We start from the raw sequence: 15151 nt of genomic DNA on the forward strand, positions 1-15151 counted from the left end.
CGTGGATCGGATCGGTAACTGCTGAAGAAACGGAAATCGAATCAGCCAACGAAACTGAAAACGGTGTCTTGGATTTGTTAAGAAGTTGCCGTTGAGTTCGTCTCGTACAAATCTTCACGTGCATTCTGAAGCCCGCAAAAGGTAAGCGAGTGTGGTTAAATCAAAAGTGGTTGTGTGTTCGGTGGTCGATGTTGGGTGCTGGGATTTTAAAATTGCACAAATTGAACGTTTCCATCGCCTATGCAGCCCGTGTAAAAGGTCAATGCGCAGCTGCAAGGTTTTTCGTTGTAAAATTTTTAGATTGCACTCTCATCTAACCATTGCACCGAGATATCTGGAGAACCATTACGTCGGTGGGCAAAGTTGGGTGGTTGATGGATGTGTTGGAGTGAGAGAAAGAGAGACCGAGAGAGGGAGGTTTCAGAATTTTATCCCATTTCTCCTGGGAAAAATTTATGCGTTTTGATGCATTTGACAGAGTGCACTTCCAAATGCAAGCGCGACGGGTGTCGTCCCCCGCCCATCTTCATCCTGATGGCAGCCCAGGGCTGCCCAGTCTTGTCCACGATCATCTCGTAACACTGGGGGGGGCGGGCTATCCAAGGTGGGTCTAGTGGAAATTGAAAAAGCCTGTAAATTTCCCAAGTCTCAGGATGCATATTTATGGTATGGTCGCATTTGTTTGTGCGTCATTTTACGTGTGTGTGTGTGTGTAGACTTGCATAAATGTGTACCGTGCGTGTGTGTGTGTACGAGAGAACAGAGAAAGGGACTGCAAATAATTTTCATGCACTTTTCATCTTCATTCATCTAGTGCTGCTGCCAGGTCCGGTTTCTGCCATGCAGCTTTCCACTTGGATGCGTTTCCCTGACGATGCACTTTCCATCGGTTCGCCATCCTGTGATGTTGCATCGGCAATGTTTTGGGTGCCCTGTTGCCTGCGCTGCGCTCGGTGCACTGTATGCAGTTTGGTTGCACCGGACCTTTACTTGCTGGGCTGCAGCGCTCCAGCTCAATCTATCGCACTGGTCCGCCATCTTTGAACGATGGGGAATGGGCGGCTGGGGATGCTCCCGCGCTCTACTACACACCGAAGTGCGTGTGTGCGTGTGTGCATGGGATAGCCATCAAGTGTGATGTAGTGTGGATCTGCACGGTACCGATGCAGCACGGGTTGTGTTGCATCGTTTGTGCGTGCGTTCTCGAGGTTTCTGGTGCAAATAGCAACCTCACATCCGGTCGACCCATCCATCCGCTTGAGCTGCATTTCCCTCCCGGATATCCCTCCCCAAGCTTCGGGCACCGTACGCCGGGGCTACCCTCGGCCCCGGTTTGCTTGCAACGGACGTGAAAAATTCAATTCAAAAGGGATTCCAAATTCCACTCTTGATTCGTTCGGACTCGCCTTTCCGGACCGTGCGTGTGCGTGTATGTGCGTAAGTCTGTTCCGTGGGGGAGGCCCAGGGTCTTTCGGGCAGACTGATGTTGCTGCCGCTGCTGCTGCACCACGGCTAGAGCGTTCTATCGGAGTCGTAATCCAGGTACAATATTTGACATCGGGTGGGGTTTTTTTTTCGACTGAAAGCTGTCCGTTATATATTACCCGTTTTGCTTTATGGGCTCCGTTTTGCTAGCTTTGCAAGCAGGATTGGAAACGGGAGAGCATCACGACCATCCTCCCATCCTACCCGAACGAACAGCGGGTGGCAGGACGGCAAATGCTTTTGTCGATATGCATGCAGTTGCATTTGGAGCTTCGCGCTCGGGCAAACCTCAACCCAGTATGAGTGAGAAGGTCCTCATGCTTTCTAACACATTGCATCCAGCCGGGACTGCATGTACGTTTGGCTGCATGTGTTAGAAGCAGCAACAACCACCAATAGGGTGCATCAGTGCTATTGCGTGCGACTGCATTTGTGCACCATTAGATGCACATTCGAGCTGCACTGGCGAAAGCGAATTCGTACCAAACGTTGCCTGCTGACTGATGTCGGTCGTCGATGCACGGTACGGTTTTTGTGGAAGTTTTGGGTTGATTTTAGCTCGATGCTCTATGCCGACGGGTCAGCTTCAGGTTAGCGGCGAAGGTTCGCCTACTCTGGCCAGCATGTCGGCATTGCCGGTATGTAATCAAGCATTATCATCGCCGATGCACAAACCCTCGGAAAGCCAGGCACTCGGACCGGGGTTCTCGATCTGCAACAAAGCCGTTTCCCGGCGACAGAACATTTCAGCTCGATCTCATTTCTCGTTGCTCAGTGAAACACATGAGCTGGATGCCATTTTTAGGTGAGCCTTGAAGAACCAGGAACGGTTTGTGGGAGGGTGGTGGTAGGAGGCTTTCAGATACAAAACTGTACACGCGTAGGGGAGCCAGGCTCGAACCGGGTGGAACCGTACCCCATTCTGTGCCGTCAGGATCTGCGATAACATCCTTGACGATGACGGAGCCCACGGGCATGGAAACACGGGAATCAAACGAATATTGTGGAAACAAAAAAACAGCAACCACGCAGATGGAAAAGAATAACGATGACACGGCGAAAAAAGTGCTCGCCGAAAAGTACAATCAGGAAAAAAGCAAAAACAAAAAATCACATTCACCCAGTCGTCAACCACCGCGCCAGAGCACTAATGCGTTTCATCCGGTTTGCATGGAAAATGCATGCAATGCCCCAGACAAGTTGGCGGTGCACTCGGTGCAAGGAATTGCATCTAACGGTGCACCCTCCGGATAATGGGTACCACCGGGTGCTGCCCCAGCGAACGTTCGCTTGCCGCGAAGAACGACACGGCGTCGGTGGTGGTCACCGTTTGCACCGTAAACTCGCGCCGCGTTTGCTCGATGCTGGTTTTCGGATTTGCGTGCACACAGTAAGGCTCACAAAGTAAATTAATGAGTACCGATGCCACGATTGGAACGGGAACGGATTGATTTTCTGATATGAGACACGGAGAAGCGGGACAGCGAATGCAATCTTACAGTTTGGTGGGCAGACAGTGGGTGTGCTTGCCGGCAATGGTTTAATCGAAGATCCGAGCTTTTAAAGATAGAGCATGTGTTAAAGGTGGAAGTTTAATTGCATTTAATCGTAGAGAAGGTCGCTTAAAGAGATGAACATTCCATTTCGAACATTCCGACTGACGATTAAACATGGTGTCCTCTTACTTGGTAGTTGCTTTTTCGGTATAAATTGCATGCCGTTAGGTCAATTCATTGCAACTCTATCTTAACTATAATGTGATAAAATGAGGTTCACAAAATGTTGATGTTGTTTAGAAAAGGATTTTTTAGGACACTGTTGAAGGTAGTTCGAAGACGTTTTGGTTGGCGACGAACCCAATGGCCTAAGGATATCCTTCATTAAGACTGAGGCTCTGATCCCTGGATCAAAGCACCACGCGGATAAAGTCACCAAGAGGTTTTTTCCGCCAGTTTGTGCTAAATTGAAGGACCGTGCAATTCTTTTAAGATGCTCAGGAAGATTCTCGAATGTTCAACATTCTTCAATCAGCCAGTGCCTCCACTTTTTGGGAAATGATTGCAATACTCAATCTTTATTTGTAACTCATACTACAAAAATCGATTAAATGTTAAGGGGATCTATAGAACACTTGGTCATGGAATGAAAAGCTTATAAAACTTTAATAACTTATATTACAAGAAAAAAGTTGGAAGCAAGCAAAATCCACTCCAGTCAGCAAAATCACTTTACGTCTTTATCACGTCACAAAACCGCTGTGTTTAGTAACTCTCACTATTTTCCTAGCTTAACTCTAATGTACAAAATCCACCGCTCACAATATAGGCAGACATTATGGTGATTTATCGTTACAGCAAATGGTTCCATAAAATCATCACAATTCAATTAAGATGCATCTGCACCGGCCATGGGATTGCCTAGTGAAGCACATTAGCCGTGTATCGCCGTGTATTAGCCCGCTATTTTGGTAATGCTTTTAGAGCGAGAAAAAAAGTGCTGTGAGCCGGTGAGAAGATTAATAGATAGACAGTGTGCAGTAGTGCACGGCATATAGAAGAAGCCATACATTTCGTGAGTGATGATGGGTTTCCCCCCCGTTTGCGAAGCTGATGTGATGGGCTGGCATCGCGATGACATTTGATATGATTTGGAGCTTGCAGCCCTGTCATTACACCGCCACCGAGTGCACCTGCAGTTGTGTTTGCGTGTGTGCTAAAATGCATTAGTATTATTTATGCCTGACCCGCGAGGCAGTACCGGGTGGCCGGTGCATCAGGACCACCACGGTCGTTGGGCTATGGTTTATTATTGTGTGCTGCATGATGTGCTGTGTGTGCGCGCTCTTTGTATGCTTTATCGGAGTTTGAAATAAAATACGGACACCATCGGAGAAAGGCTTGATACAGTTGAATTTAAGCGTAAAAGATACGCTTCATACACGGTGTCTTATCTGATCCAAATGCTAATATGGCGCTTGGAAAGGTTAGGCCACTTCCTAGAAGCTTTATTCAACAAATGCTATATTTGGTACACGTAAAATGAGAGGTAAAACTGTAACCCACAAGGATGATATTGCATCGTTCGAAAAACTTCCGGAAAGTCATTAAATTGTTATATAAAAATCCGACATCCATATTACACCAGACTCTTGCACTCATTCGCTCTCCAGCAGCTTCCAGCGATGAGTTTTAGTACACTGCCTTGACTGCTATTAAACAACGTTCGTGTTTTTCGTGGAAACCTTACGGACAGCTCGTTACTCGAAGCGGTTTAACTTTTATGGTTCAAAATTTTCTAATATTCCCGATTCAACTCAGGACCATCCGGACCTGAGGTAAGCAGCCCGCGTCCGGACCTTCTTGCCACTCGCCGTCCCACTCGATTCTTCGGAGGAAAATATATTGCCTTACAACAGTTAGTCGGCCGGTGTGTTTGGTCCCCCCTCTCCCCCCCCTTTTTCCCCAATGCTCGTTCCGTCGCAGGTCAAAAAAGCACCAGCAGATCCAGTCATTGCACCAGATCCAGTGACCACTTTTTAAAACTATAAATTAGTAATTTCAGCACAAAATATCGTACCAATCTCGTTTCGGTTCTTAGTACACCACCACCGAGGAAAACTCCTTCGGTGTGTCGAGTGGCAGTGGGATGGCTAACTTCTATACCCTCTAAACCGCACACCCCACCCCCAAAAACCGGTGGCATACTCGGTGAAAACTATCGTTCTGAGGCCAGGCGTTTGTCCGCTTGCACTATCTCGGGCTGCTTCTTCACGTCTCGTGTACCGGGAGCAACCGGCCACATTATCCTGAACGTTGGATGCGAACAAACGACGATCCAACTAGTCGAAAATGTTCCCAAATCACACACCCCTCTACTGCTGCTTTGGCTACCACCATCACCACCACCGTGGTGTGTAGTGGTCTTCTTTTTGGGGTTTACGGGTACCAGTTCCGAGCGGGACTGTGTGGGACTCCGTGTGTGTGACCCTTCAGGAGAGCCCCGGGAAGTACAAAGCAATTCGAACCTTAGCACACACCACACGCTTAGTTTCGATGCTCCCACAGCTCGGTTCCTTCTGAATGAGCAGAAAGGTACCGAGTAGAAGAAAAAGAAGGGAGAAACCTCATCCGAACTTTCAGGCTGCTCGGGATCCGGGAGTCGGGCATGTCTTGGTGTGTCGAAAGCAGCAAGGGAAGTTGGGGCACTTTTACCTAAACTAACAACAAAACCCTTCCTTGACAGAACCCCATCCTCAAATAACCTCAGGAACACAGCGTATAGCGAGACAGAGAGAGGGAGGGAGAGAGAGAGAGAGAGAGAGAGGGAGGGAGAGAGCGGCCAGCTTCCGTAGTGTTGGCAGCTTCCGACCAAGGCTTAGATCCCAGTTCCCGTTTCTCGCTTTAGTTGGGTTGGGCCACGCAGACTTGCGAAGTGCGAAGGGTGAGAGAAAACACCCCTTTATTTCTGGACCGTGCCAACCGTCGTCCGTCCGCACAGGGTGGGTTCGTATTGTTCCGGCTCTGCCAAACCAAACCAAACCAGGCACAAAGGGGCGGAGTGTAGGAACCCTTCATTTTCTAATAGTTTTCTCTGCTACATTACCGGGTTCTATGATTGCAAAACGTCGGATGGAACTACACCGGCCGCACTCTGTCCCGTGTCTGCCGGAGCTGTGCTTCTTAAACGTACGAACTTGGCACAGGTTTTGTGTTCGGTGGTCCTGGTGGTAGTCCTGGTGGTGAGTTTGTTCCGTGCAAAACGTTCCACACACTCCACCATTTGCAGGTCATTTGCTGTGCCACCTTGGCAAACGAGCAAAGGTAAAGTCTTCACACGCGACCATTTGCTTTGCTCTATTTGCGGACCTATCAACGGATCAGGGGGAGCCTTGTTAGTTAAAGTATGCGTATTAGTTACCACAAAATTTCACCATTAACACACGCTCCGAACGGCAAGACGCGATGATTAAGATGGTTGGTGAGAATGATCATTTTTGGCTTGGGGGGGTTTTCGGTTAGAAATAAGCAAAGCCACAACAGATCCCCCCCCCCCATGTTGACCAAAGGTTTTCGACCCCAATAATAAATCATGTCAGGAGAAAGGTTTGGCAAAAGAAAAATGGCCTTTCATGGCCTGTGAAAAGTCAGAAAATTAATGATTCACTTGAAATTAGAATTTTCCTCCCAAATCGGTCGATATTCTTGACGCACACTGGATACAGTTTTGTATCTGCTTGTTGTAGTATCACACGTGAGGAAGTCCGGCATGAGTTCCAATACGCAAGTGGAACATGAGTATGGGTGTGTGAAAAAACGGACAAACACGGACGGGTGTTCAATGCGTCAATGATTGACTATTTAGCAATGAAATGGGTCCACCAGGACGCGGAGGGCTTACGCATAATCCTTGTTTAGTCGACTGCTTTCAATCGGCATTTGCAACTGTATTATGTACAATTGAAGCTGTTTTGCCAATGTTATGGCTTTTTTTTCACGAGCAAGTTTACTGTTTTGTTGATCAAACGGAGCAATGAAAAACTAGATTAATGTACAGCGCAAAAAACGGACATGAGCATAAACATTAATCATGTAGACGAGACGAGTTGCCGTACAAAGCGAGAGCGCAAAAAAATTGGAAGAAATCATACATTTGATTTGTTTGCTTTACATTCACATCATTCGAAGAAAATGTGTGTGGATTTAGCTCCATCTTGCTTTCCGAAGCCTGCGAGGCGAGATCATGCATACACTATTGCTTATGAAGCACAGCTCGTACAGCTACACGTAAGGCACTGCGAAAGCACCGTCTGTCCGTCCGTCCATCGTTTGATTTACAAGAAATATGCGAAGGTGCGGGCCATGGGCGAAATGAAAGTTACATGAGGGTAAGCGCTATCTTCATTCGAGTGAAAAGCTACCCCATGGAGCAATCCGGGGCTCGCCGGTTGATTGCGAAATGTTTAATTATTCTATCCGAAGATAAATATAAAAGGAGAATCCTGCCATCGCTACAGGTCAAGCAATTCCATCTTCCGAAACCGAAAGGGGTTTTGCTGCTGTCCAGCTGCCACCAAAGACATACGGACAGCACACACCTTCAACCACCTCCACAACCGCACCTCGTTCGCCTTTTCAGTTCACTTTTGTGTAAATTGTGTGCGCGCTACCGTTCTTGCAATTGCTTGAAAACCAGTTGAGGGACGGTTTGCTGGTGGGTGGTTTGGGAGGAAAACTATTTGTGTGCCCGCCCGCTCGCCGTAGACATGTGTGTAGACTATCGGGAAAGGAAAAAGCGAGTGGAAAACAACGAGAAGAAGCAGCAGCAGCAGCAACAACAAAAAAACTGCTAAAGGAAAATGTAATACTTTTTATGGACCTTTTCAACGGTAACCGAATGCGGGTCGGGTTGACCCGATGAGATGAGTTTCCATTCGACCGGGTGACACTGCACAACGGGCACTTAGCGGGATGAAATTTCGGTGAAACTTTATCTTAAATTAAGATGTGAATGTATACGATTTTATGGCTTTACTAGAGAGTCAAACAAAGAGAAACTGAAGTAGCAGCTTTAAGAACTAATATTTTTATTTTAAATTGCAATTTTTCGATTTATGGAGAAAGCTGACGCTGAAGAATATTACTTTAAGGAAAATGTTTGAAATAGCATAAAAGAAGTACAAAGCTGTAAGAAGTACGGCCAGGTCGTGCTTCGTGAATAAAAAAGGCTGTGCATTAAGCAATTTAGTTATCTCCAAGTATAAACTCGTTCAAAAAAAAAAAAAAAAGAAATAATTAGCTAATATATTTAGGATTCGAATTAACTCATTCTACTTGGCGTCTCAATAGCTGTGGGATTTTTGTAGAAGGATTCTCACATCTCACTTCTCAAGACACTTTCCATTTTCTCAGAGTGTCTCTTACTGCCACTTTTAGCTTTCCTGACTTTTATTTGTTCGTCGCTGAACAGTAAGTCATGTCTGGATTAGTGCAGGTCACCGGTTTGTATGAGGTTTGACACTGACCCAGGTTTTGACAGCAAATATACATTACCCTTCTGTTGAAAAGATTCATTCAAATAGTTGGTGAATTGAAAATATGGCATGAATATTTGAAAAGAAAATGAGCGTGAAATATTTGCAATATATTCTTCCGATCTTGAATAAAAAATGCAAGCAAAAACTGGATCTTAAAAAAATCTAAGCCTATTTTTCAACAAGAAATTATATTAGTTCCATTGGAGAAACTCTTGATACATACTAGAGACGAAGGGGGTCATAGCGACACAAAGTAATTTGTAGATTAAGTATTTATAAATTATTTCTCCGGACATTTGTGTTAAATTTCCCATAGTCCAATGTCTAGGAAATGTTGGGGAAGAGACTGCGAGAAGAAAGGGGTCAAAAGAAGCTACGAGCAGAGAGGGTACAAAGTATTGACCGAGGACGGCTGAAATGATGAAGTTTCTCTGTGTGTACGATTACTAAAGAGTTTGTTTTTCCAACCGGCTGCGGGAAGGTGTAGTGCGCCAGTGCCGGGCCCGGGGGTCATCATCAGTGTGGTGCATGTTTGGTTTGGGATATTGGAGAAAACTAACTTTTCTTTATGCAAAGCGTTTCGTCTTGCCGTGTCCCTGCCATCCTAGCTCCACTGCCGCCATACTATGATGGAAATGCTGGCCACCCAAGGACTGCGCGCAGGGTTCAAGGATGGCGTGGAAAGTTTGCATGAAGAAGTCCCTGGGTGGTGATCGGGAGTGAAATGATGATGGGTTTTTCTCTCCACGTTTCGTTTGTCGCAAGTTGGATGTCACACGTTTCTCTCCACGTTTCGTTTGTCGCAAGTTGGATGTCACAGTTAGTAGTTACAAAACGACACACAAGCGCATCTACATATGCTTATCATGGTTTGTGACAGCCATATTTATTTGCTCAAAAAGTGGTCTGCTAAACTAGACAATCGTCAAGAGCGATTCTTTGTAATACGGAATATTATTTATTTTATCTTGAAGCAGGTAAAACTTGTTAAAAATATATTTCATTAAACTTTGATATTTCACTCCCACTCCGTACTTGCTGCCCCAGGGCACTCGTTGGACGCAAAAGCTTAAACAAACACGGAACGTTCCGGGGTGCGAAGCACACTCACCATTAATGCTCGGATGAAGAGAAGTTTATGGGTCGTAAAGATTTGAGCACCATTCAAACCGGGGTGTTGTTCGTGCCCATCAAGCACTGGTTCGATGGTCCGAACGTTTAGCGTAGTTATGGATATGTACGGTATAAAGCCGGAACTGGACTCTATTTCCCTGGTACGATAAAAAATCCTACGCTTAGAGCTAAAAGCTAGGAATTTTCATTGAAAATTAGACACGCTTTCGGTGAATGTGTACTATTGGTCGGTGGTGGTGGCCGCCTGTCTGTATTCACGCATTTTCTAGACGAAAGGCGATGAGGTCACCGTCAGTCGGCAAAACTCGTAAGACCAATCCGAACGAACGAACGTTTAATGGTTTGGCAGTGTAATGATGGCTTTTCAGCCCGTTGGCGGCGCACCATCATCACCCATGGCGGTAATTCTATAATCATAAAAGTTTAATATTTGCATACCTCGACGTAGTAGTCGTCCTACAGGGCTACATCGAAAATCAAGTCGGAATGGTTTGGGCACTATTCCGTTCGGCATCCTTACGATTTCTATTTCCGGGAGAATGTAAAAAGGTGAACCAAAGTCCGCCTCTTTACGCATCACTTCACAGGTCCGATGCGTGACTTCAGGAGGATGCTCCGGATGGCATAAGGGTTGGTTTTTTGTTTATTGATCATCCTAAAACTTTTAGGCTTGTCACAGGAAATTGAATAGCTCAGACTATGGTTGGCCATTAATTCTGTAGATGTATCTCGCCTAAAAGGTATTTGGAGAAAATTGAACACTAGCAGCGTTCGATAGAAATAGAAAACTGATTTAATCTTGCTTCTATAAACGTTTTACGATTAATTAAAACAGATAGTTATGTTGCAACAGTTGATGCTCTGTAAAACACACTAAAAACATTCATTTAATTAATTTCGTTTCAAATAATGCCATCTCGATCTTGATCCCCTGTACCGTCCCGAGCGTCCTGGGGTTGGGTTTGCCACATTCGAATCATTCTCTGACTCTCTGACTCTGAAGATGAAAGAAGGAAGCTCCGCATTATGCATCGCTCGTCCCATTCGTCGCATCATCTTGTCGCTTTTCATATCAATTGTTGAAGCAATGAACAATCCACCAAGCAGGCGCAGGAAGGTTGGATGGCTTGCATAAGGGATGGCCCCCCTATGCCTGACCCTCGGCCGACCATTCCGAGCTTCGAGCGATAACAGATAGAAATGTAGCACATACATGCATACACACACACAGGGAGAGAGAGATGATGCCTTCTGTGGTACTTTCCAACGGACACATGTCTGGAGCGCACCGTACCCGGACAATGATGGTCCCGAAGTGGAAGTCCATGGCACGTGGACTCCGCAGAAGACCTCCACATCAAGGAATGCAGCAGCAAAAGAGGGGATTGAATGGAATTGGATAGTGTGTCTCCGCATGCCTCGCCACTCGGGGCCCAGGTTTCATTGGTTTTCCCGAAGTATTTTATATTTCTTTCGTCCTCAACGTCCACAAACCCCTTGCTGCTCGGTCGACTCCACATCCGGTTCCCACATGTGAACCTTCCTTTTCACTGATTATGAAGAGGTTTCTTTTGTTTTGCAACAAAACAGAAAGGAGATAAAATGCATTCCATGCAGCAAGCTTGTTGGAGCTCTGGAGCACGTGTGAGTTTGTTTTTTTGCAATGAGAGTTCCGGGCCTTCTATTTTTCTCGAAGAAGAACTCCAACAATTGTGGTCCTCGAGTTGGTGTATGTTTGTGCGGAAGTGTTTCACGTATAGAAATCCATTTCCATACTCGTTTGGTGTTATCGGGTGGAGTCCTTTCGTCCGGACGAAAAGGACATGCGGCCTAACGGGACGAGATAGTCCTTCGGGCAAGCAAAGAAAAGAAGCAAACAAAAAAAGAATCTCATTTAAATATTACAACAATGGTGCACCCAACCGACCACACCAAACCGAAGGAAGGAACTGCGAGGTGTGAGCGTGGTGTGGCCATGCATGCCTTCAGCTCGACCTCGAGCCGGCTCCAATCTTCTGTTCCTGGTCCTGGTGGTGGGTACTAGTTTTGTTTCCCATTGTTGCCATTGGTTAGCATCGAACTAAAATCCAGGAATGGGCATCGGTCGGGCGGTGAGGGTTCTTGAAAAGCTTGTAATATCTCAAATTCGAATCGTTCCCGTGTGCTGTGGTCCAACCTAGCTTAAACGCGTCCAGCGAGCAATACGATCATTGGATCAAATCGTGCCAGTATGCAAGACATTTATTCTTCGGACGGCTTTATTGCGAACGGCTTCGAAAGCGGTGGGCTGACAGCTTTGAGGACTGTGGTCCGTTGTGCGGTTCCAACCTGCTCCGATTACAATACGGAATATTTGTGCATTTATGCAAAAGCTATTGTGTCATCGAGTGCAAAGGTACCGGGTGGATGGTTGGATGGCTGACTACCAACCTCAACCCCACAGCGCTTCCAATGTGTGCAAATAGTCTGAAGCAATACTAAAACCACACACTCCAAACCTGTGTGATCCAGTGAGTTCGCAATAAAAACACATCAGTTTTCTTTGCGCCGTTCCCCGGTTTCCGGGCTCGCTTGTTCAAGCGAAAAAAACGACAAGAGATGGAAAATGAATTAAATGTTTTACTGTAGCAATGATGTAAAATTGCACATCTGTGTTTGTATCTCGACTCCGTCCACCAGATTTCTCCGGAGAAGCAATCCATCTCGGCTTTTCTCGTTCATGTGACATTCGTTTCTTGGAGCCACTTCGTCCAACTTTCCTCCCGAAGTCCTTAGCGTTACAGCTTGTCAGGGTAGGATGGGAATGGAGGGAACAAAATCCAGGCAACAGCATCCTGCCACACGGACAGGACAAATATTTGTATCTACATAGATTTTAATTCAGCAAATTGTAGTGCATTGTGAGTGAGGTGGTAGGACATCGGGATGGCGGATGGGATGGCGAAGTGTTTGGCCACATGTTTTGTGAAATGATGCACTTGAAGACAGGCATTTAAATTAATTACCATTTTTATCCTGGACGATATCGACGCAAAGCTGGAAAGAGGATCAAGTGGACGTTTGTTGGACAGGTTTTTTTGGAAGATTTATGCCCTTTTGGCTGACTTATCGCATTTTGTTCGGAAGGGACTCCTTTTTATTTAAGAATAAATCTTGATTGAAGTTCACTCTTTTAATTTATCACTGGATAGCATTTACTATTTAGGAGAAAATTTACTGTACAAAAGTACACAAATGAGTAGGAAGTTAAAATAGAGAAAGAAAGAAACAAATGAAAAAAAAAAACGTTTTATTTTATTGCATACAAATTATGCTTCAGGTTAGGTGAAAGCACTCGCCGTTCGTTTCCCCACACATTCATTGCAACAAGTGCAATCTGCATTAAGCATGTGCGCTCATGTGTGTGTGTGTATGTACACGACCAGGGTGGGTGTTTAAATGAGCGAGCAAAGATAGTGCGCAACGTGTGTGTGTGTGTGTGTGTGTGTGTGTGTGTGTGTGTGTATTTTGCACACATGTTCTCATGCAGCTTCGACGGCGTGAACGATTCATTAAACAACCTACGCAAAAGCTATGATCACACCCTGATCCTTGTTGGAGGAAAATATTTTACGTTTTACGAATTTGAAGTACCTTAAGAATAGGATACATTACACAGGGGTTTGATGGTAAAATGCATTTAAAGATGCCTTTAATTTATGATAAGATACGGCGAACGAAAGATAGAATTGATGATTTAAATTTTAAATCACCCAAGGAAGTCAAACATTAGGAATCTACTACGGAAGAACTTTGTTTTAATGGTGATTATTATAGTTTGCACTGGGTTTTTTTAAATTCTCGGCACAAATATGAATCGGCGGGAGCATAATCGAAACCCTCCTTTACACAGTGGCCCCAACGAAATGAATGGTGCCACAGTGCCATCCCGGTACTGGTGTGCGTACTTGCGTGCTGCTGCTGTGCGTGTGTGTGTGTTTCCATGTATCATTATAATGACATTTTTTGGCGATTTATTGGTTGCCGAAAAATAAATGTTAACGAGCAAACCGTTTGGATGAAATCGGGTCGTTATGGAGTTGGTCGGAAAGGGGAGGAAGTGTGGGGCGACTCGTAATTCGCTCATGAAAAGCGAAAGCGATCGAGTTGATGTTTTTTTTGTAAGTTTTTTTTCCAAGCGCCCTCAGAGCAAAATATCAAGGGGGTTTTCCCGGCCACGGTGGCGTGGCCGATAGTACAGCTGATTGATAATTCGAATTAACACAAAATGGCAAACTTCTTTTTTTACCAAACCAAAACCAAAAAAAAACAGGAACCACAACTCCGGTAAGCAAACAATGAATTTTAACGCCAGAATGTATGTCAATGGCGAAGAAGATGGTTGGCCGTGTTGGCCGTGTCCTTCGGATGGAAAATGGAGGTGGTCCGAAGGGATGTCCACCTTGTGCTGAGTTGTGAGTGTGATTAGAAGTATGAAAACCCCGTTTAGAATTGATATTAAAAAAAACTAATGAGCACATTTACAATTAAAAGCAAAAAAAATATTCTATTGATTTTGATGGAAAATTTTTGCAGTCTTTTTTGTTTATGCTAACCCCGAAGCAGCCTAGTGCGTGCGTTCAATGCGTGCGTGCGTGCGTGCGTAGATACAGCCGAGTACTGCGCGTGCGCTTTTTTCCCTATTTGTGTGTGTGCGTGCTTTGGAAAAAGGATATAACAAATCGAGGTAGCTGCGAATGAAAAACCTCACGCTTCTTTGTACAAGCGTGTGCGTACAGCAATATGTATAAGTGTGAGGGTGATTTTTCTCCCCCTGAGAGGAAGGGTTGTGGGAGTCAAAGTGACCGTATCATAAGCGACGGTCCTGATCGAAGACCAGTGTCATCATTTTTTTTTGTCGCTGTTGGTGTCTTCTACCACTCACTCACGAATGGAAGGCGTGAGTGGGACAAGCGGTGTGAAGGGGTCGTTTTTTTTTTAAGGGAAGGGGTGAGGAAAATGCTTACCCGATACAAGCGCTATATATCCTGAGGTGTGGTTTTGTGTGGGTAAAATGATATTATAGGTATGGGTTTCATCTTGAAGCGAGCCCTGTGTACGCATACGTGCACACAGGTTCGGTCTGGTCGGATTCCATCAAATGCGTAAAATGGACGAAGCAAGGTCCCTTGTGTTGTAAGTTTTCCCGATTCAAAAAGGAAATGAAAACAAGATGAACTATTACTTTTCTAATTAATGATAAACATTATCTTATTTGATATCTATTACGTACGTATTTAATATTAAACAATCATTTTTCCATCTTTTTTCCTTCCAGGATTAACTACAAAGAGCTGCATAGGCAGTAAAAAAGACTTAAACGAAGAAGAAGCATCTATCTTCACATATGGCCACCCGAGTCCACCCTCCTCTTCTTCTCTTCTCTCCAGCGTCCGAGGCACAAGGTGATCGATAGTCAAGAGAATTTCCAAATAAAACTGCTTTTTGTAGAAGAAACCA

General features: G+C 45.2%; 1 long non-coding RNA gene across 1 annotated transcript in view; it reads left to right on the top strand.

The window, feature by feature from the left end:
* The window catches only part of LOC118506886, a 46302-nt gene continuing 31151 nt past the window's right edge, over nt 1-15151 (top strand). Inside the window, exons 1-2 of the long non-coding RNA XR_004905569.1 lie at nt 1-141; nt 14970-15096. This is a non-coding gene — a long non-coding RNA (uncharacterized LOC118506886). The remainder of the gene's footprint in view (nt 142-14969; nt 15097-15151) is intronic.

This window comes from Anopheles stephensi, chromosome 2, assembly GCF_013141755.1.
Source record: "Anopheles stephensi strain Indian chromosome 2, UCI_ANSTEP_V1.0, whole genome shotgun sequence".
Classification (NCBI taxonomy): Eukaryota; Metazoa; Arthropoda; class Insecta; order Diptera; family Culicidae; genus Anopheles; species Anopheles stephensi.